We start from the raw sequence: 25,087 nt of genomic DNA on the forward strand, positions 1-25,087 counted from the left end.
GATGGATAGATGTGTTTATTTGCTGGACACCAATGAAAAGTTAATTCTACACCCATAACTTTTGTACTAGGAGTCAAAAACCTGGAGAAACACTTAATTTCATACTAGCTTAGAATATTCTGATGAACTCTTCCTTTGTTGGCATATTTCAAATCAAAATATTTGAAAAAAACAAAACAATGAATGAGATTAACCTTGATGAATACAAATTGCTCGAGCAAATCAGTTCTTGCTTGGGATATGGGATTGTTCACCACCACAGTGACTGCCTATTCTCATCCAAGTGCTTCCCATCGAGACTAATTGTTCTGTCATTCAGAGACCTGCTGCAGCTTCTTCCCAAAGAATCAGCAGGAATTTAGAATGAAAGAGAGCCACATAGGAGCAATGTAAAAGGGTGATTTCCTAATTAGGGACAAATGGTCAGACTGTACTCCCTCCAATATTTCACCTCCTAAAGTGCAGAGCTAATACTCAGACAGACAGAATCCTGGTACTTCTTTCTCGAAGTCATCACTTGTTATGCAGAGGTGTCAACACCATGGAGTTGGCTGAGATTTTCTCTGACAATAAACTTTATCTGACATGGTGTTAGAGTTGCACCAGGCCATCAGATCGTTTCAGGTTAACTCCCCCATGTCATGTTTTCCTGTTCAAATGTCAAACTGTCCCTCAAAGTCAGTCTTGCTGCAGCAACAGATGTCATGTCGGCAGCTGTGACATCCCATCAACCTCTGTTTACCATTCATTCACATCCTGTCCCTCACGGCGATCGTCATTTAGTCCGACTTCAGATAAGTTTTCAAAGGTAGCCTCAGTTATCTTCCCAACATATTCAGGTATTTGTTCATGCAATTAGCTGAATAAATGGCCCAGATTAGAAAGTTTAGTGGACGTAAATTGTGCAAAACTTAAAAGATTTCTCTGGGTTTTCCTCCCTCAAGTCGACTGGTGTTTTCAAAAAGAGAAAAGCTTAGCTCATTAAGAAGGGATTTGTCTGAGCTTTCCATCTTCATCTCCTTCTTGCTCTTCTCATATCCCTGACTTTTACCGTTCTTTCTTCCAGTTTGATTCGTCTTACATATTTGACTTCTTTCCAAACTTTCATCTCTCTCTCTCTCTCTCTCTCTCTCTCTCTCTCTCTCACATCTCGGATTCTCCCCATGCAATCCCTCCTCTTATCAGATATAATTTACTCGCTGATTTATTTCTCCCTCAGATTGCTGTGAATGTTTTCCCCTTCTTTTAATTCATTCCCTATTTCTATTTGATTACCAGCAGCCTCTGCAAATATTTACAAGATCCTAGAATAGCTGACAAAATAAGACTGTTAGCGAAGCATCACTATTTGTCAACGAGAGCAGGTGTGTGTGTGTGTGTGTGTGTGTGTGTGTGTGTGTGTGTGTGTGTGTGAACTAGAATATTAGAACACATCTGTCTATCTATCTATCTATCGATCGATCGATCGATCGATCGATCGATCGATCGATCGATCGATCTATCTATCTATAGGTACAACAGGCTGCAGACACAAACCATTGAAACAATTGGTTTTTATGACTTCAGAATGCTGAGAAGAACAATACAAGACTGAATTTAACAAACTGTAGTAAATATTTCAACAGCTCCGTTCAGTTGCAGTCACTGCAGAACATCGGCCTCCATCTCATCCGATCTCCTGCCTCTTCTGCTGTGACACCAGTCATCTCCATGTCTGCCTTCAATGCATGCTCTCTCTCTCTCTCTCTCTCTCCCCATGAGATAATTAGATTTGATTGTAACATATAGGTTAGAGAAATAGTAGTCATAGAATTGAAAATCTGCAGGGAAGAATGGAAGTCAGTGCTCAATGCTGCTAGAATGACATGGAATGGAAACACGTGATATGTGCCTGCCTGTCTATGTGAAACACTCAAACACAGCATTGTACATTTGGATGGAGGGCAGAGTGATAGTGTGAAGGATTATTATATGGACTTGGCTGGGGTCAAGGAAGCATTCTAGATTCTTGAGAAAGATTCTTGTGATGCAGCAGGACAGCAGGCAACAACATATTTCTATTGTATTGACTTACCAGATAGATAACCACAAGCTACCAAGCTACATTAGGTACAAATTTATAAAGATGTATATTTCCTCTGGAATAACGTATCTCCTCTTGAGCAGCTTTGATCAAACCAACAGAAAAACAAAAAACAATAATCCTCCATGTCTTTCACTCACTGACCATGTGTACTTTTGTTTGTTTTTCATTCTATTACCTAAACTCAAAGATGCACCTGCAGAGTTTTACAAACCAACGCAGAGCAGCAGTGCTGAGACGGGATGTTAATTTGTTTGTGCAGTAGAGAAGATCAATGGAATGGCTTTTTGTGTTCCACCAGATGGGAACAATACCAATGGCTGTTTGTTTCCATGCAAACTGCACTCTAACATATGGGGTGGGGAATTTTAGATACTTTAGATAGATGACCTATATGCATGTGTGTGTGCCTCAGTGTGATAGTGTTTGCAGCAGTGCTTAAATAGCCTTCTTAATATATTCTCTGTGCACACCGTGACTACATATTATTGCATGCATTCAGAGGATTTGCATTGCAAATCAACCTACTTTACATCCTTTGTAATTTTGTTGTATTCCTGGGTTCCAACAATATTCATCTTATTGATAATGATGGATGAGCACTTTCCTCAAAGTTTTAAAAATGGTGAAAAACAGCAACAAAGTTACTAAAGCAGAGCACATAAAATATAACATTTACACACTTGAGGACAAAGATAAACAATGTCTTTACTGTCAGTGTAATATATTTCTTAAAATGAATTACTTTGTATAAATCAATGGACTCATTGCTGTAATGCTGTAAACATTTTTAATACTTCATTTTAAAGCTGAAATGTTTCTAAAACATTTAGTAGCATCCTAAAAAGATGTGCCTGTTGGTCTGTCACAGAAGACACCTCCCAGGTCAGAGTTGAAGAACCCTAAAAAGATGATCACATACATCATTATTTAAGGCTTCAAGGTTAGAGCCACAATAGCAGTGTTACGTGACGTGTTGTGTGTATAACATTTAGTGTAGTGGAAGAAATAACATTACAAGGAGACACAGAGCAGAAGCAACACTGTATGCATTATCTTCACATGTGTTTTCATGTGTACAAGGCTACCATGGATGAATGCCTGAATACCTCACAAAGTGCATATTTTCACAGACTTGGGCAGCGTTAGCTTCGTCAAGGTCTCTTCTTTTGCTTCATCCTTCACTTCTCACTCTGCCTAACCCTCTCTTCCATGATCATATCTCATTCTCTCCTTTCCTTTTGTGTCTAATTAGAGTTATTCACCACAAATGGGTTCAGACCTTGAACAAATCCGCCAGAAGCTGAGAGACGGGATTACCAAGTAGTGTGCTGAATGTGCCAGTGTGTGTGCATTTCAGTGGAACTTATGCAACGATGTAAGGAGTACAGAAACGTAAAGGTTGTTTTGTCAGTTCAGTTTCAGCCACTTGTCAGGACAAGATCCTATCAGGTCTAACTCGTCCAGTCCTGTGGTCAGTTGTGAAACACTGCCCAAATCAACATTCAAATAAACAAAGGTGTTGGCCTCTGGGCGCATTACTAAAACAGCTATCCAGTCAGACAGTCTTTAATTTGTGTTGTCTTTGATTGAGTATTACTTATCATGCTAATGGGTAATTATTTGTGCATTTTCATCGAATTGAAAAATAACCAAAATGTTTGTTTTCTAACTTTGAATTGATAGTATTAACAATTGTAAGATCAACCAGACAGAAAGAGAAGAATGCATTTCATTATGCGAGCTCTTATTTTGAATTAAGAGTTTCGCTTTTCAAAGTCCTTCTAAATAAAGCTTAATTTGTATGACCAAATGAGAATTCTTATATAGATAATGACCATTTTAGTTTGTCTACACAAAGACATGACTGCATGTATGTACAGTGAAGTTTCTTTCCTGCTCCTGGTTGCTCACGCCACACAGTTAACACCAACAAGTGGACACACGAGTGAGACCGTGTTTGGAGGTCATAGACACAAAGAATCAGTTTGATCAGAAAAGAAAAAACACCTTAAGGAGCAGCCCAAACATATAATGCAAAATCGACAAAATATCCAAACCACACATCAACATTTGACTTGACAGGGATGAAACAGCTTGAAGATGATAAGATCATGACCACAGATGAGTTGACATGAAAGACCCTTTGTGACAAACTGACAGCTGACAAGAGGGCAGCACGTACATGTACATAGGGAGAAGGCAAACAATAGGATGCTATTGGCAACAGTTGACTGGTAATTAAGGTGAGACGCATGAAGTGGAGCCACACAACTGTAGAAATTGGACATAACCGAGTGACATGACTTTTATGTGACATTACAAACATGTAAGATTATGACATGGCAGGAAAAACACTTAACAATGGGACACACTACAATAATCACAATGATTAAAAAAAAAAACTTGACAAAATGCGAAACTGTCAGAAGTCCTAATGTTAAAACACTGATAAACCGAGCTGGACAAATCAAAATACAAACCCTAATGACACAAACACTCTTTGCGTAACTTAAGATCTGTTTCATTACAAAACAGAAATATTGAAAATATATATAAATAATACACATATTTGTTCCGAAACATGAGTTCTTAACAGTCTGTTGTGATGCTGAGAGATTAAGGAGAAGATATAATGAACAGTGGTTGTCACTGGTTGAATGCATTTGACCATGGTAAGTAATTTGTTGCGCTGATGTTTTTTTTTCATGTTGCCGCATTTGTGAATACAATTACATTTCGATGATGGAACACATTGTACACTATCTTAACTGTGTGTTCTTTATTGTCCCTTGGTCACTGTTGTCAATGGTTAACAAATAATTGCACAATTGTTTTCTAGGTCTAGTCTATAGAACCTTGAAGCTACAGCTTATGTACTGTAATACTGTAGCAACACACGTATGTACTGTAACTCTTCCAGCCTGGAATTATCAAATGTTTTAGGTTCTTCTGTCAATTTTTGAGTTGAAATTAATTGTATTTCCATAGATTTTTCAAGTGTCTCTGGTGTGTTTTCTATGATGACTTTATACTTTTTCTCGAAACAGTTGAGCACAAATATCTGAGCGCAGTTCAATTTACACTCAAAACCAGCTTGTTATATTTTTCAGCGTCTGTGGATGGAGACATGAGAGATGTAACAACTCAGGGAAACAATTTCAAGCAAAGCTTGTACAGTTAATATAAAAACCCCAGTGGATACACCGATGAACTTTGTTTCAAAACAGAAACAGGTCAACTGGAGTTGACTTAGATTTTTTTTTTTTTCCATCTCTGACTACCTTTTATTCATACATTTTCTAAAAAGAAAAAAAAACCCCAACAAGTCCAAAGAGAAATTCACACATATACAGACAAGTACAGACTACAACAAAGATGACAAAGTGAGTTTGATCGATTCACTCTTCACCTCTTGATTGTGTTGAAGTTTCACGACAGTGTCTTCACCTGCGTATATGCGAGTCTTGAGGGTCAGCAAGGAAGAAAAGTGCTGCAGCTGTTGGATTGCCAAGGTAGCAAGTAGTGAGAAGATAACTGGTGCCGCACAAGACCTCGGAGGCAGCAGGGGCACTAATTCATAGAGTTAAAGCTGTCATGTCACGGAAATGTGGACTCTATAGGGCCAGGGGAAATTTAGATGCTAAAACGAGGTGTGATGGCCTGATGCCACCTTAGCAAGGGGAAAACATAGCAGGGGGACGTGAGTGAGCAACATGTGCCGTGTGAACATTTCAGTGTGCGCTGGAGAGTAGTGGAACTTTGTGCAGAGTAGACCACACTCTAATGGTCTCGCAGAGTGCCAAAAACAACGGGGGGAGGGCGGGGGGGGGGGGGGGGGGGGGGGGGGTGGTTGAGCAGCAAAAAGTAGATAAAGGGTGTATGTGTGTTACTCAGCGCACAAAAAAAGGTGCTTATGTGTTATGATACGAGTCTCTTGTCACGCTTCATCCTACTAAACTGACTTACTTCCTCTTCCTTATTGCTTGGGGCACCATGGCAACACGGTGACCATAAAATAATGGATGTCACTTTTTCGCTGTGTGGATCTGTGGGTATATTTGTGTGAGTGTGTTATGGGGAGAGAGAAAAGTGATAAAGTGCCTGTTTCCCTGAGAAGTAGATGTGGAGGTTTTTTTTTTTTAAGGGAGATATTGTGACAGGTGCTGACTTCATGTCCTGTCCTGCCCTCTTTTTGTGTCACACGTCCACTCAGAAAATATTGTTTTGCATCCCCTATCTGTTACCATGAGTCCCACACAAAAAGGTGCCCCCCCCAAACCCCACCAATTTTAAATGACACATCAAAATCTCCATCACCATTCAATCTAAAAGGAACTGTACCAACCTCCTGAGTGGCAGCCTTATTACCACTTAATCAGACTCCTGTAGTTGAAATTCACATTGGGATTTTCATCACTCAGGCAGAAAATCAAATCCAACAACAAGGTGGGGAGATGTGGTAATTTAAATACAAGCCACATTGTCTGGGTGATTAGAGACGGCAGAGTTAAGTGGTGGGTGTTGTGGTTTGGTAGGTGTGTCTGTGTATGTTCTCCCTCTGTGTGGGTCTTTCCTCCAGGTACTTCCACGCTTAGACATAATATACGGAATGCCTTAATAAACGAAGGCTACCTATTGGAACTGACATATCAGTGCGGTCACCATCTTGGATGGGGCATCCATGTAATCCCAGTTCATTTAGGTCTACCTATGAATGTGCATGCCAAAATACAATATTCTTAACTCTCCCATATGACAGGCTCATGGTATGGCATATTAATAGATGTACAAAATGAACTAGTTGTAAGGAGAAACAGTTTGAATATCTACTTATATTATGGCAAATACAATTCAATTGTCTTAATACATCCAATTGAGGCTCATAGGGGACTCTAAATTAACGATACAAGGCTACGAAGGGAAGACCTGGAACATTGCTCGTTGCCTTTACTTTAATGACAACCTTTTGTATATTGGTGAAAGGATGTGTGTCTGGCTCCAATATAGAGGGGGTCTGCAGCTTTTATTAGAGGCAATCTGGTCTGGGCTCCAAGGCAAAAAAAACAACCCAAAACAACACAAACAAAAAACAGGAATCAACGCTGTGGGGAACTGGAGATATGAATTTACACATACATTTAAGATCAGAGAATTTCCTTGCAGTAAGACACTTCAGTGTTTGCTGTCTTGCTTCACTTGTGGTTTTTTTTTTGGTATCATCATAGCTTCGAAGGATTGACGTCAAAACAGTGCTTTAGTCATTTAATTCCATGCAGATTTGAACTGGAGGATGATGTAATATAAGATTGCTTATGCAAATGAAACTCTATAACCTCTAAATCACACATTTCCCACTACACATCACAAAGGCCATTTAGCTGCTCTCAGTGTTCTTGAGAAATGCGAGCAGATGATTGAGTGAGCTGATGCCACGTTACCACATGGCAGTATTTGCCTGTAACGAACAGGCAGTTTGTTTCTTATTTTAAGCACTCACAGCACTTTATTCAGCACTTTAAATGTTCATCAGCACTTTAAGAAGCACACAGCAGTTTAAGATCAAGCTATTTGCACATACATAAATGAATTTGCACACAATTGTTGTTTTAACTTATTTATTTAATTTTCTTCTGTTGTATGTCGATACAGCCACCTATGGAGACAACACTACAATGAATTGATAAATTGAGCAATGTGCAATATATGTGTATTTGAGACTGTATCTGATTCTTAGTTGTTGTGCGTGCTGTGAATGTTTTAAGATGTGGGTGATAGTGTTGTGTGGCGGGTGAGGAGTTCCCACTTACCTTCTCTTGTGTTCAGGCCAGTGTCTGAGTAAAAGATTCCCCCTGGGATGGAAAAGGTTCTGGGCTGAACCAAGAGGAGGAGCAAGTGGGGGTGTTGCACATAGTTTTAGTAGGGTTTAGGATTTAGTTTATTATTTAGGTGTTTGGTTTTAGATGTATTTGTTAATATGGGTTTTTCTTTCTCCCTGTTGGGGGAGTTTTTCCTTTCCACAGTGGCAAACACACCTGCTTGCTCATGTGGATATGTTGGGCTTTTCTATTTTCTCTATAAAAGCACATTGGAATGACTGTAATGTATTTAAAAATGTCTTAAAAAAAAAAAAAAAAAAAGACATTAAAAAAATAGGGGTTTTGTTTCATTAAGTTATAGTTATGGTTTTGGTTTGGAGGATTTTAACTTAATTTTTTTGGTTGTGCAATTTTGAAAATAAAAAGAAGGAAAGATGTGGACCACCCACAAAGCTGACTCCATCGAATATGTTACTCACTGCTCAAACCTCTCTTCAGCTACTCTGGGGCCATATCAGAGATCCGAGGCCCAACATTGCCACTGCCACCACTCTGATTCTGCCGCTTCAAGTTTTGTGTCTCTGCTTGTCCTTTGATAAACCTACAGGAGTTTTAATGGTCCTAATAGTCACAATTACTGTTTTTCTTCTTTGTAACATTATTCAGCTGGAGAAGAATAAGCTACTTAAGTATAGAAAGGGCATTTTAGTACACTTAATTCAGATGGGGTCATAAGTAAGGAGTACTTTTTTAACTTGTAGTGAAATAAAAAGCATACCACTGAATCTGCTTTGAGCGTTTGAAATAACCTAAGTTGCTATTGAGTTTGTCCACAGTTTTGTTCTTGTCTGAGATGTTATTTGAACCTTAAAAGAAATAATTATGCTAAGTTGATACTGTGAGTTTTTGATGACTGGATTTCTTTTACAACAACACAACATTTCAACACAAACAAAGTAAAAACAATTTCATTCAATACAATTTTTCAGTGTTTTTCAAACTATACTTTGCTCTTTCATGACGGAAATATTGATACTATCATTACTGAAAATTGGAGCAACAATTCAACAAACCTAAAAATAACATAATATACGAAAACAGAAAAAATGTCCATAAATAGTTGTGTTAATTAGATATTGATGTTTTTATTTTTTGCCCCGCATGTTGCAATTACGATAATCCACAAACATTATAATATTGGCTGTTGTAATAGAATGAATTATGAATCAGTAAGACCCTGGCATAGACTATGTACATAATATGTATATGTATGTCTTGGTTGGTAGAGCACTCGACTCCCACTCGGAAGGTTGGAGGCTTGATTCCCATCTCCACCTGTCTCCATGTCGAGGTGTCCAAGACACTAAATCCCAAATTGCTCCCAATGGATTGACAGTGCTTTACATGGCAGCAGCCTCCATTGGTGTGTGAATATGTGTGTAAATGGGTGAATGTTTATTAACGATGTAAAGCGCTATGTAAGTGAAGGCCATTCCCCATTTACCACATCTTAATGAAGGCATGGGCAATTACAAGCACTGGAACAGCAGGTCCTATGCCACATGGTATTGATTTATGAACATTTTTCATATGGATCTTATCATCTTCATCAGTAGCTCTCACTCACGTGAAAGATCTGAAAGTCTGATAACAATTGATCAAATAATTAAAAAAGTTTTGATTCACATGCTATTCCATTTTTTAATCTACATAATAAAAAAACAAATTTTCCAATATGCAGCTCAAAAATTAAGCAGTTCACCTGAAAGAAAACATTCACAAAGGGATCATTCAAACAAAAATGGCACATTTAAATAGTGTCTGTCCAAAGCGTTGCCATAAAAAGACACCAAAAAAAAAAGCCACAGGGAAAGTTTCCTTTGTGTGTCAGAATGTGTTTGGCTGTGAATGCCAGAGCAAGACAGAAAAAAGAGATAAATGTGTTTGATGTGCATGTGCGTGCTTAAAGGCCACAGAGTGGCAAACATGCACAAACTGTTGATAACAGGTCATCCATAACACCTTTGTGTGAAACGAGCTGGGAGTTTGTGAAGTGCTATGTACTTTTTGGTCCTAATTTTCCATGTATTTATAATAATTTGTGTGTGTTTTTATTTTTTGCGACAGAGTGGGATCTGACAGTAACCACAGTGTGGGGAATAATAAGGCTCTTTATGTGCATTAGTTACTTCAGACACCATTGAGATAATGTTCATATGAATATGAATTTGAATGCTTATCAAATGCCAAGGCCACGTATCACACATTACAGTGAAATGTCCTCATTTTTTCATTGCATTGTATCCATGACAACTAACATGATCAAAGTTAGGTTGCCAAAACCCTCGAACATCCACAGCACACCTGCAAAGCCCACATGTTTAATTATCCCCGAGTTGTGTTCTGCACACGGCGCACACCAGTAAACTCTACCGGTAATTGTTTGGTGCTCCACACTGCATCCTCTTCTATAAGCAACTCACATGCTAGGATAACCTGACCACAGCGTTCGTACAGTCATGCTGCCGTACAGTTGCAGTCTGATTATATTGCTTCAGGCGGAGGTGCGAAATTCCCAGTTTTATATCCTTGAGCTGCAAATACTGTACGTGCTTGTTTTGTTTTTTTGGCAAGAATAAACCTCACCCAAAGCCCCTTAACAACTTGTGACTACTTGGAGACACAAACACATGTGAGAAATTATACAAACGAGCTATTTTCTTTCCTTGGAATCACATTTAATTAGTAATTATGTTGCAGGAATGTTGAAGGTACGATGCAATGAGAGGTAAAACTCACCTGCGGTTTGTGTGCATACTGCATGGTATTTATTTGACATTTGAATTACTCAGCCAGATGTCATTACACATTTTTTGTTGCTTGCAACAGATCGTTATGCAAGACAATTAGGAATTCTTCATTAGGCAAGTATGGGGTTTGTCCCAGCAATTATTTTGCAATAAGGGTCTCAAGAAACTGCTGGAGCAGCAGCCCAACCAGAATGAAGACCAGACTGCTGTTTTCTGTAACTTTGTAATTGTGAAGCGTCCGACGCTGTTTCACAGACATCTTCAACAACCCAACTGCAACTGTTCAGAAGTAAAGCTGATCATTTGTGACTCAACCAAGTAAATTAGAAACCCTGAAAACGTTTTCAAGTATTTTGGAAACTTTGCAAGTTTCATTCATAATATGCAGGTCAATTAGCTAGGACGTTTTAAGAGGGTTTGCATGTGACCTTGCAAGAATCGCTTGTTATTTCTAATGGATGATACGAGTGAAAGTGCAGTTGAATAATCTTCTGATAGTGAGTCACAGTACTTAAGATCTGTCAAATTTGATTTCTTTAGTCCACGATCAAGTATTGTGTGAGACTCTCATTTACCTCATTTTGATGCCAAGTTGGGTATTAAGTATACCTTTTTTTATTTGACTCCACGCTAAATAGTGCATCCACCATATAGAATAACAGTGGAGAAAAATTGTCATGTACGTGAAATAACAGCAACTCCTATTAGAGATGTCTTAAGTTACTGTGGCTTTGTTGAAGTGGTAGTTTGCCTTTGTTCGGGGGTGTGGCCTTTGCTTTATTCATTCTCGCAACCTTTCTAGCATTACATTGTATCTTTAGAGACACTCATCTTCTCTGTCATCTCTTCATGTTGTGCTTTTCTTAAAAAAAAAAAATTAAGTTATAAAGAGTTTTACTTTTGGTTTCAGGGAGGAGACTGTAATTGGATGAGAGGGTCACAGCGCAGAGGGAAGCATGTGGCAGCCAAAGCGGGGCAGCGAGTCAAAGGTAGCGCTCAGATTCTTGCTGCGTAACCGACACGCAGGCAGGGAGGCGCGCTGGGAAATGTGGACAGGCATGTAATAATGTGGCTGAAACAAGGATGTGGAGATAAGTGGCTGAAGAACTGCGGTGGATATCCTGCTGAGTTGAGGAGAATGAGAAAAGTGCCATCCTCAGCGTGCGCACGTACCCCCCCCCCCCCCACACACACACACACATTAGCTCAGTAGCGCTTACTTTTGATTCGTATAATACAATATCAGGACCGTGTCAGGTCTCTGTGCATGCGTCTGCTCCTGTGTGTCTCAACTCACATTTCCAATCTTCCTATTGTCTCCCCTACTTCCCTGTGTATTTGAGGCCACGTTTACACATACCCAGGTATTTAAAAAAAAAAAAAAACTGTGAGATTTCTCTGTATGGGCCTTGTATTTACACATAAATTGCAGCTACGTGTCATCACAAACGATGACTCCTGAACACAGTGGACATTTAGAAAAACTGTCCATTTGCATCTAAAGGGGGGGTCGGCGGATATTTATGTCACAATTGTAATGTTGTGTTTTTTCCAGGATTCTGATTGGCTATCATGACTTCATGCTTCTCATTACACTGCCCCCTACAGGTTTGGTATGCTCATCATAGCTCTGAACCAGCTGTTATATGCGGGTCCAAGTCAATGAAAATATTTTTGTAAAGCAAGAGGGAGAAATATCAGTTTTTGTAACAACCCAGATGCGTGTAAACATGGCCGAAGCCTTCTCTCTATGTTCTAGTTCATCTGGTCTCATTCCAGACACCCTAGCATTATCTCGCTTGTTACCCATTTCATGGTTTTCAGACTTGCTTGGGATTCCCCCCCCCCCCTTTTATCCCCTTAAATACAGAACTTATTTGTGAGTCTGCTTTTGGGTGCACCTATGATTCGTGACAGACAGGACATGTGATGATAATTGATATCTTTTTTAAATGAAGAGAGAAAATTGTTAAACAATAGTACAAATGAAGAAGATTAACGTATCATGGTTGGGAGAATGCATATTGCCCAAATATGTTGTACATAGCCCTGTGGCGCTAATTAAACAATGCATTTGGGATTGGAGGTGGTCACTCTGTGCCTCCCTCAAAGTTAACATAGTTCTTGAATACTGAATGTCTTCTCTGAATGTGTGCAAAAGTTGTTCCAAGCACAGCACAAAATTGGAAAGTATTCTAGAGGCTAATGATAGCTTTTTAAATGCAAACGTTGCACCTGGAAGAAGGAACACACACATGCATGCAGGTGCAATGAAAGTATTCAATTTTGCACCCCACGTCATTCCATGTAGCTCCTAATGTGGAAGATAATTGGCTTGAACATGCAAATGGAGAACAATTAAAATGGATTTGACATAAGATTTATATAAGGACAGAGAGAGTGGGAAAAGATCCACAACCCAGACAAAAATAGCGACACAACTGTCCAGATTTAACCTGTGTGGAATTGGTGCACAGTGTTGGGACAATTAGTGGAATTGGCGGTGACACACAATTTATATTTCTTTTGGGAAGACCATCCTGTAACTGCATCAGAAATTAAGAAAAATCAGTAAATGGCATCGGCTCTGCTCAGGTTTAACACCATATTAAACAGCCTTACTTGACCTTAGAGATGGTGAAATCATGACAAAATGAAAGGTTTTAGAGGGGGACATGAGGTCAGACAGATTAGTAACAATGGAGGAGGACGAGTAACACAGTGCTGAATAGACGAGACTACAGAGGAGGAGACATAAAGAGAATAATACTGAATGCCAGGAGCCACTGCAGAAGTTCAGAGCACTTACAACTCACTAGCTTGTAGCTCCCTTTGCTCACATATTCTCAGCCCAAGGAGACAATTTTAATATCAAGAGTTAGTAGACCAAATGCTCTTATACCATATATCTCTTTGCTCCATATCAGAGGCACCACACTTATATCACTGCAAGACGTATTTTCTATCATTTTTGTATTTAAATGTAATATCTGACAGCGCTGCGGAGCCCTACAGCAGGTCGTCTCTCTTTTTTCTTTTTCCCCCCGAATCTGCCAGAATCCAATGTGGGGCTGGTAAAAAAAGGTAAAACAAAAAAAGAATAGACACAAAAATTCCAAACTATAAAAATAGGACTAAAGCAGCAGAAAAGCAGAAGACGAGGGAGAAAGACTGCCGCATTGTATTGTAACCCTAACCCTGGATACATACATACATACATACATACAAATTATCGACATGATTTGGAAGATTTTCATTGTTGCTTAATATTGAAATGGGTAGACTTATGATGTCTTGAGCCGTTTTTAAGACCTGTTTCCAGAAACACATTTCTAAAGCAAGTAGAAAAGCCATTATATGTTTTCTTGTTCTTCGTCTTGTTCTTAATGTAAACCTGTGTACTCAAAAAGCATTTGAAGTGAAGCCACGCGCTTTATACTTTTGACTTTGATTTCTCTTTTCTTACTGTTACGGTTTCGATTCAAGAATACAAAAAAAGCTAAAGCTGGAGACCCACAATCAAGGCAGCCAGTGATTTGATGTTTTTTTTGTCATTGTTAAACATAATTTCAGGCTCTGTGGAGCAAGTGAAATTCAGAGGCAGGGGTGTAAATATGAAGGTAAATGAACTTCTGCTCTTAAATATGTGTAAGACACGAATTGGTGCGAACCACCCCCTCACCTGCTACATAAATGTGTTACTGTATACTTAGAACGCATTTGCAGACAAGAGCAGTGTTAATGCAGAAATTAGCATGTTGTAAATGTGTAAATGAGTGTGAAAATTATACAAGCTATGTTTGTAAAAAAAACATAGCTTTTTTGGGTGTTAAATGAATGCCATTACCGTGCACAAGTTATATAGGTTTAAAAAGCAAAATATTTGCTTCATTTGTAAACATGTCAAATTGCTTTGCAGGTTTTAAGCCACATTTTAGAGTGAAAACAGAAACATTTCGGTGCATTTAGGACAGTGGTGGCTGGTGGTAAATTTATTATCCAATTTCAGTCCATGTTAACTTCATTTAAATACAGAGCGTTTATAAACCACATTACAGAAATATTGCTATTGGATTGTAATCAAATATAACTATATGCTTCATGAGTCCCTTTTAGACAATGAATGTGTTTTGGAGCTGGTTTACTTGAAATGACAGTTTGTGAGAATCTACCTGAGGTTTATTTAGTTTTCATTCAACTCAAACACATCAATCCATCTGTCAAAGCATTTTTGAATCTTACATCAAAAAAACACTTGCAAAATAAATTGTGTGATTTTTTTTTAAGCTCTTCGATATTCAGTCATAAATAAATATGAGCGCATCTAAACAAATATAAACATTAACAAACCTGGGTACATTCGCAAAATTCTGAACACATTTCTGTTAGGGGGCATTTAAAAATAACTATAATTGGGAAATTTGAACCTGGCCTGCTGCTTTTCAGCCAAAGTTATCTCTGTGTAGATTACAGAAAAACGCAACTTTTGTATTCTTGTATTCACCACAATAGCAAACTCCATCTTCAGTCCCCATATATGTTTGCGTACTCACCACTGTTGAGTGATTATCATCAAGTTTCTCTTATTGTTGTCAACAAGCGGGGAGAAAATTGCATTGAGATGAAAGTAACTACTAATTGTTTGAAATGAAAATGCAAAAACAATGTGTTTTCACTTGAAACATTTTCATATAAATGGAGTCTTGGCCAAATATGAGTCTGACTTATACTCCACGATGCTTATACCCCCGTCTACCCCAAGCAGGTGACAGTTGCCGCCTTCTAACATCAGCATGACTAAGAATCCATCTTCTTTACCTGAATTATTCAAGTTAGGTTCATGAGGGGCTGAAGGGAACTCTCATAACAGGTTATTGAAGCAGACCAAAGTCATTCCCTTAGTGTCCTTGCAGGCGCAGGATAAACATGCTAATGCAACACTAAACAGCCTCAGATCAGAATCAAACCCAATTCTTCCTGCTGTGAGACAATGATGACAACCTGTATTTCAACAAGCTGACAGGTTGGGGGTATTTGCTGTTTTACGAATTCTTGTTAGCTCCTTCATTATTTATTATGTTGATAAAGTGAAAAAAGAGAGACGACGGCTAACAGGATGTTTACTCCCCCTTTAGCAGAGACTTTTGAACACAATTTACCAAACACAGCAAAATACACAATATTGAGCCTATATTAGCAATTACTTTTACTAATGGTTACTGGCAAAAGTACAAACCGTCCTATTCATTTCAAGAAACTTTCAATTACTTATGCAGGGGTTTCCTGTCACAAAAAGAACTTTCCCAGTTCACCAGTATTGCGTCTAAGACATGGCTGTTTCCAGCATAACTCTCACAAACAAAAAAAAACCTGCTTTACTTTGTCAAATTAGGAAAATGTCATCACAGATAATTAGCAATGAGTAAAGTATATGTTTCGGCTGAAAGTAGGCTCTATGGAGAATTATGATCTAGTTGTGGTTGAGTCAGCTTGTTTATGCCTGTAGAAAATTGCATTTTGTATTCTTTGGTGGCCTCACATATAAGTCTCTTTTGTCATGAAACCCTTTATGTTTATTGGACTGCGGGGGAAACCGGAGTAGCCAGAGAAAACCCGCACAGAGAGAACATGCAAACTCCACACAGAAAGGCCTTGTATTTGAGCCCACGACGAGCTATGAGGTGAGAGCATTAACCACTGCGCCACCGTGCAGCCAAATTCAATGGTGACAAATCATTTTGAATGTGCTTGATTTGCGACTGTTCCCAGACTGTTCTGACGTGGACAAGACGTCAGCCACTCGGCTCATTCCCAAAGCTGACTCACACTCCTGACATCTGTCCAATGTTACAACACCAAATAACATTCTCTCTTTTATTTATAGCGACAGGTGCTGTGTCAGCTTGTGTAATACGACTGTCTCAGCTCCCTCTGTTTTCTGCTGCCTGTCGTGGTTTGTAATTATAATGAGTAGACAAGGCGAATGAACAGTTTGTGTGATACCGTCAACACAACTGAATTTCTTAAGTGAATTTCAGTTGTGTTGAAATGCACAGAAACTAAATCTACAAAGTATAAACCTAAAAAGTGGAACAAGTGTTTCTTTGGTTGTTTTTTTTTTGGTGTGTTTGAGTTCATTAGTTAAGGTATTAAAGTGACTTTTTTTTTTTAATTGCAAAGGCTCCCCTGTATGAAGTTCTTTAAAAGGAATATAACCCTCAGCAGAAGTGCACAACTAATCATAACCTGTTCTTGAAAGAAACAAGCAAGCTCATGAAGATAATGAAGATGCACCAACACAACAGCTGAAATAAACTACTTACAGCAGTATAGGACAGTTTCTTTTTAGTTTTTTTTTTTTATTAAAGCCAGTATGAGAGTGGCAACTACGTCGCCAAGCCTGTGGATATACGCTAATGGTGGCTGAAGGCCTATTTATGCTTGCTGTTAAATACAGATATGCACCAAACCATCCTCTGTGTTCATCTCATCTGGATATATGCTTACAGACTCGGACCAGTGGAGCAGTACCACCAGTCACCATGGGCGTGGAGTGGCTGCTGACTGCAAATGGTAAATAGATTTTACTTTAAATATCACGTTTCCACTGATTTAACAGTACACAAAGCAGGTTTCATCACACACACACACACACACACACACACACACACACACACACACACACACACACACACACACACACCAATGGAGACGGTTTCCATGCAAGGTGCTCTATGCGTCCATCAGGGAGCAGTTTGTCATGGTGCACATTTCCTTTTCTTGTGTTATTGTTGAAATTGTGTGTGTGTATATATATATATATATATATATATATATATATATATATATATATATATATATATATATATATATATATATATAAATAAAGTATATATACTTTATTTAATTCAATTTTGTCTATTAACTATTTATTATGGTTTGTAATTGTTAGTTGGATGTATTGCAGTGATTTTAATCATTTTCTTCAAGTGATACATTTTTAATCTGATTAAATACTTGAGTATCAAAAATTTTAATCACCGTGATTGTATGATATCAGATTTACTCATAGAATGCTAAATGTACATACTGCTAAATACTAACTGTGTCTGTGTGAAAATAGCATAGGTAGCATAGACAGTAAAGCACTTTGGTCGGTCTAAAAAGAGCCCCTGGGTTTTCTTAATGACTCATTGATTGCTCATAATGTCATCCTACTTATTACCTTTACCTTCTCAGCTCCTGGTTCTGTTTGCTCTTTGTTTTTCTGCAATTGTACTCTCACTGCCAGGCAGGGAAGTTGAGAGACATGACAGTGAGGAAAACAGATTCAGAAGTTGACAGAGATTGGTTGAGACAGAAGTAAAAGGCCAAATTTTACTTGTCAAGATGGTCAGAAATAGATCTCCCTCTGTACGGAAATACATGTCTCATGATATATAAATTGACATTTATTTGCCAGTGAACTGATAACAGCTTAATAATGGGTGGCTATGGCTCAGCAGAAGGCGCAAGTCATCCACTAATCACAGAGTGGGTGGCCAGATCTACAGCTCCTCTTGTCTACATGTCAACTTGATTTTGATGAACATAGCAAGATAGTGCTTTTTGTGCCATATCACTCACATTGATGTGTGACTGAAAGTGAAGGGGGGATACAAATGGTAAAACACTTTGGCAAAAAGCTCCATATGACTGCAGCCATTTTATTTTGTATTGTCGGTGATGTGCCGTATTTGTGTTAGCCCGACTTGTTACCAATGTTGTGGATCAATGTGACTAATGAGGAATAAGGATGAACATTTACTACATGTATACTCATCAATGAAATTACTTCTTTGAATTACGGTATGTAAAATATAATTTGTTTTCATTTTATGCTACTTTTATTTCCTGATACATTTTCATTACTGACACTTTTCTCAAAAATATCCATAAGCAATGCTATGGTTTGTACTGTCATGTAGCAGACTGTAATTGCTTTTGTTCTGTCATGCGAGAGACTGCAGTTCCCATCTGCAGCATCTTTTTATAAGCGGAGCAGATGTTGACTAGTTGAATTGGCTGTTTTTGGTTGTTTTCCCTTGGTTTTCAGCATTTGTGCCTGTGACTTCTGGCCTGTTGCCACCAGAAATGATACAATGTCCACTTAATAAAGTGCAGCTTATCAACAATAAATATTTCATTTAAGGTTTTTAAATATTAACATTTTATTTTAGGTCCTCTGTGCAGCTTTGCGTGTCAAAAATAAACTTGCTGCATACTGTCTGCAGAGTTTGCTTCTGGGAGAGATCTTAAAAGTGCACCTGCACTTCTGGTAAGAAATTTCAATCAGTTTAGACCTTACTGCTTTTGCCGTGAACTGAAATGCTTCTTTCACAAGCGAATTGAATCGTTTTCAAATCAGCACAAGCGTGGTGCATAATATGCAGTCAGTTTTGCTTTTGTTGCTGTTTATCTTTAAAAAAAAAAAATCAAAATGGCTTCTCTATTAGCAGATTCTTAAATAGCACAGTCTGTTCGTATGTGCTTGTTTGTTGCTCTCCGTCTCTCTAATATCAGTTTCTCTCCTTCTATCCTTAAACCCCCACTGGAACAGCAGCAAGTCTCCACCTCTGAGTCTGGATCAGAGGTGTCTTCCTATTAGATCAAGTTTTTTTTCTTTCAGCCCTCACTTATGCTCGTTCATGTGGAATTGCTGGGGTTTCATCTGTAAAAATGTGTTATTTGGCACAATAGAATGGATTTCACTGATATTGCGCTTTTCAATTGCTTGATCTGTCCCCAAAGTGCTTTACATTGTTAATCGTATTCACACACAAATGAAGGCCACTGCCATGCAAGGTCAAAAAAAGATGTATGGATGTCTATGAACAAGCATTGCATTCTTATGTTTACTGATGTTTGTTATCTCATTTGTTTGTTTCACTCAATACAAGACATCAAAACTGCTTTTGTGCAAGCGGCGTCTTGCAGGCCTCTATGAAGTAATGGATATGGAAAGTGAATCGACAGGACTTCATCAATCATAAGAGAGACGATACATCAAGGGATCCGGAGCTCGTTCTATGTGGGACGACGCCCGTTTCGGCTCCCTGTGTTGTACAGTCAAGTTAAACGTGGAAAGGGAAGTGGGAAAGCCAGCGATGACGAGATGGCAAGATTGACTGATAAAATGAGCAAGTGGGTGCACAAGCTGAGAGATGGGCGTAGCAGGTGGGGGAGGAGACGGAAGGGTTGTTTGGGAGACAGCGGATGCATGGGAGAGTGAGGACAGTCGGGGTGTCGGTCATAATGATAGCTATTCAGATGATATGGTGCTGGGAAGGAGGCAAGGTGTAGAATTATGTTTGACAACCGCAGGTGCAGAGCAAAGGCACAGAAACAGCAATGGGTAGACGAGCGAGTGAAAGACAGAGTGTAGAAAATAGAGATGGAGGCAGGAACAGTTGGAAAGAGTTGACAGTTTGCACCTGCTTCCACCATCTCCTCTCCTCCTACTCCATTCATTTAAAGCCTCGCTGGCTGCTGCCTCTCACTTTGCCCTCCCCTCAGTTCAACCGCTTTAGACCCCCTCCACCTCCCCCCCAATGCCCTTCTTCTCCCCAAAGCCCCCTCTTCCTTGTCTTCACCTTGTTCATTCTTTCTGAGCTCGTTTGTTTGATAGACGAGGTAATTACCAGGAAGCGTATAAGAATCCCACCTAAGAGGGCCGTGTGCGTGTGTGTGTGTGTGTGTGTGTGTGTATGATCCAATGTAATTATAAGAGATTAGGATGTTTATCACACCACTGCTGTAAATCTTACACACAGCAGCTCATAGACACACTGGCGCTCCCACAGTGATCCACAAACACTCAGGCAGATAGCAGAGCTGATTTTTAGATGGTACTGAAATTTGCGACTCTGACATCACTGGGTTGTTGACAGAGAAATGTGTGTCTTTTGTTTAAGACTCTAAAAATGTCTCCCAAAAGTTATTGCAGAGAAAGAACCGATAAATTAACAGAGGAGAGGTCTTGTACTTCGATCCCGACCTAACTCACTTCTGGCTCGTGATGCAAAGTCAAATATACAAGTGAATGCAAAGCTGATGTGAAAAAAATATAACACAGCGTGGTTGCCCAGTAAGTGTTTTTCCCCTAAACTTAAAATTTCTTCTGCAATTTAAATGCTGAGGAACGAATCTAAAAAACCAAAAACAAAGCAGAAAAAGAGAGTAGTTGTAGAAGTAGCTGTACAAGGAGAATCAGAGGATATTTTAAATTAAATATGATTTGTTTATCATCTATCAATTATTTGAAAGAAATATTTCACATGTCCAGAACAGAGTTACTGATTTGTTTATTTGCTTGTTCATTGAAAGTCTTCAAAATGTAAATATTTAATAATAAGGGAGAAGTTCGCTTCTACTGTTTTGTATCAAAGTATGATCTTTGAAAAGAACACAACTTTTTTATTGTCCTACTCATAGAAGTGGCTCCCTGCTCGTTTCTGAGACCCTTGTTCTAGAAACACCTGAGGAATACAGGATGTAATACAACATGATCGAGAATATCTAGTCTCTTTAGGATCTTAATTTCTTTGATCACTTTTTTTTTAATCTGTGCAATGCAATAACTTTGTTTTCCCCAAAATAAATTGCCTTTCACTGTTTTGACAAGTTTTCTCAAATTACCGTGACTGTTTCCTCAAGATTGTCTTTGTTGAAGTTGAGTGGGAATTTTAATTAAAACTAAACAGAACACCAAAACGAGCTTGTGTATGATTATTACATGATGTGTGCAGTCATGAGCCAACAAAAATGCTAAATAAACCCAGCACACGATCTGGGGTGTCAAACTATTTTCAGTTCAGGGTCTCATGCAATAAAAAAAAGCTTAATAACCTTAAAATTTCAGATTAGACCTGAGAAACTGCCCACTGCTTTTTTGTTTGTTTGTTTTTTTAAAGGCTTCTTCTTTAGCATATAGGTGAGAGTGGATGTGCTCATTAGTGTTTTATTCAAGGATCAAGGATATTTTATTGTCATTGTGTTTTGTTTTTTTTTACAATTAAACTCCCAAACACACAACGGTGTAACAAACAGCTTAATAAAAACAAGTGTTTTAAAAAGTGCAATGAGCTTTAAAGTGCTCCATGTGAGTAAAAGTCCACAATAACATGTTGATGGTTCACTGTAATGTTACACATTAACATTTTGATGATAATGCCTGCTGGAAAGCTACAGTGTAGCCAGCTTTCACTGTCTCAACACTGTTTGCCTATCCCAGTAGACTCATTATATACAGAAATTAGGCTCACTGAAATATTAAAGTAAATGTCTTTGTGATTTTTCCACTATGCAAGGCCATTCTGGAACTGGAGAAGACCGTCCAGTAGACTAACTTTGGTTTGTGGGTTATGTGTCTTTGACGTCCCTGATATTAAAAGTTAAGCCGAGATTTCAAGGCAAAGCAAATTGCTCCATAGGGCATCGTTCAGAAGCGAGAGAAAGAGTGGAAATATTGAATTTTCCTGACAGGTTCCAGTAGTTCCTCCAGTTTTTGAGGTTTGGAGAGCTCCTGGTCAGTTGACATGACAACCTTGGTGTCTTGCTTCACCAGGGTCGTGGTCAGCGGAGCTTTGTTTCTCCGGATCCGCGTCACCATCTCCAGCATTGAATTCCACCTTGTTGCTTCGTCCTGAGCGAGTGATTCTTGCTTTTGTCCGTGTGCACCTTGCTGCTCTTTTAATTCCTGAGCATTCGATCGACTATGCTTAAAGTGCCCAACAATCTTGCAACATTTAGCCAGAACACTTCTAATCGCTTCAATCAAATCGCTAAGTGACTTAGTGACTGTTCTCTGTTGACTGTGCGCGGTGCAAGACAGGTGTTCAATACGTGGAAGGAGTCGTGCAGCTGTAACCATATTATGAGCACTGTGGGTGCCAAGTGTGGTTGACTTTTCATTAATTTGCCAATTGTTGGCAATGTCCAAAAAATGGTCAGCACAAGCATAACCAAGCACAGTTTGGCTGCACGGGCTGCACACGTGACCAAAGGTTAGGGGTCAGTCAACACCGGAAGTAAACAAACTCTGTTAATTATGTAAGAATATTTGAAGGAGTTAAACATTTAAAATCAATTAAGGAAATGAAGGCATTATTTTTGACAGTACTAAAAGAAATACATCAAAGCTTTATAAAGAAAACAAATGCTAAAAAGCTTTCTAAAGGATCAAAATAAATACATTAAAGCAAGCGATTAAGCAATTAAGAATCTTAAGCCAAAATTCTTAGATTCTCTCTCACACACTCGTCTTTTTTCATTCTGTCGACTTTACTTTGCGACTTTCCCATATTGGTATTTGGCACGCCAAGTCACCCGCAAATATTACGTCCTTGCGTCACATGTCCCGTTGTTCGGGGTACCTTTGCAAAAAACAACATAGAAATGATAAATCTCTACATGAGAGGAGGAGCTCTACACATCCTACATTAAAATAATATATGTCTACACGAGTGGAGGAATTGCTTCATTACATCACTTAAAAAATGCATCTGATTAATTTCAAGAAGCAACTTTCAATGCAATCATAGTTCCATATGTGAGGTAAAGGGATTAAAAACAGATCAACATTATTTTGCGTTTATCCAATATTGGTATTTGGTGTCCTAAATCACCTACGTTACGTCTTCTCATCAGAGAACCAAACACCAAAACACCTCTTCTAAGGACCTTGAAATTCATCATCCCCACCTGTTTACTTTCTAGAATCTCATATAACTCACCAACATTTTGACGACACTATAAAAATTATTTCCAGGATGTCCATTGGTGTATATTAAGTGATAGACTATTATCTTCAGGTGACATATCAGTGCTGAAGGTTTGGACCTGCTTGGTAGCTTGCACAGGCTTTTACGACTCTCGCGGTAAAAAGAGAAGTATATGTGAGGTTCATGAATTGTTTTTATGTGCGAGTCCAGAAGTGTCCGAGGCAATATAGAAAATTTAAACTGATCAAAAATGCCAACTGAAAACGTACTTCCTGCAGTTAAGAAGTGAAAACCAGTACAATATAAAGAGCGAACACATTGGACAAAATAGAATGGAAAGGTTTAAAATTACAGGACTTTAACACCCTTGTCAGAGGTCAGCAAGGTGCAAAAAGTTACCAGACAAGAACACAAGCAGGGTAAAAGGGCTGCTCACAGCTCTGACACAACCGAATGGCTGCACTCTGTGCTATGTATATATACTTCATCTGGTAATGAGTTGAGTGGCTGCAGTAATGGCCACTCATTTCAGGATAGAAGACAGAAGATGCCATCCATAAACTCGAGAGAAACAACACAAATAGACGTGGCCTGCCCTGACATAGCCCGTGATCACAGACTAGGAGTGTCACACACACAACTCACTGGGCCAAATCCCACCAAAGAGATGACATTATAAAGCATAAAAAAATGTACAATCAAAGCTGTTCTCATTAATTAAATGATCACACTGGTTTAGAATGAAAAGCCGGCATGATACTACTTCATTAGAAAACCACCAAAACCAGACTGTGAGGATGACTTGTGAAAACATGCATGCAAAAGGGACATGGTTCTACAATGATATGCACAATTAGTACACACTTTAGCTCATATAATTTCAGATCTATTAGAAACTTTGGACGAAACCACAAGTCATTTCTTATATTTAAAAAAATTTATAAATTGCACTTTACTAAATTTTAAAAAAGGCAAATTGAGTTTCAAGTCAAGTTACCTTTATTTATATAGCATTTTAAAACAGCTTCGGCTGAAACGAAATTGTCCATAAACTGACATTGGAAGTGCAAGCAATAAAACAATATACTATCAAAACAAAGAAACAATAAAATGGAAATAGAATGACTCATTCATAATGTCCCTGTACTTCTTTGCACTAAAGCAAAAGCAAACATTTGGAATTGTAACCTTTTATTGTTTTCCTACTGTCATTTTACTTCTGAACGAAAAATGGTTGTTACGACCCAACTCTGCTAAGACAAAGATGAAGATGTAGGAAGTAACATTTAACAGGTGAGCGTGGGTGAAGTGTGGGCTCTATTGGTAATTCTCAGGTTTATAAGAATCAAACAGAACCCCAAAGACACAAAAATACAACAAAGGAGGGCCAAACAGGCAATGCCCATTAACTATACAATGTTTTCACCTACTACAACAAAAAGACAGCTTCTCCTCTAGAAGGCCATGAATTAAAAGGTTTCTACAAACACAAATTCACAAAGCGACAAAATACCTAATTCACACAAACCGAAACAGCTGGTACCAACACCAAGCTGTGAGAGAACAAATCCTATTGACCAAAGGTTACCTAAAGCACAGATATCAAAAGGTTAG

The sequence above is a fragment of the Blennius ocellaris genome (genome assembly GCF_963422515.1).
Source record: "Blennius ocellaris genome assembly, chromosome: 2".
Lineage (NCBI taxonomy): Eukaryota > Metazoa > Chordata > Actinopteri > Blenniiformes > Blenniidae > Blennius > Blennius ocellaris.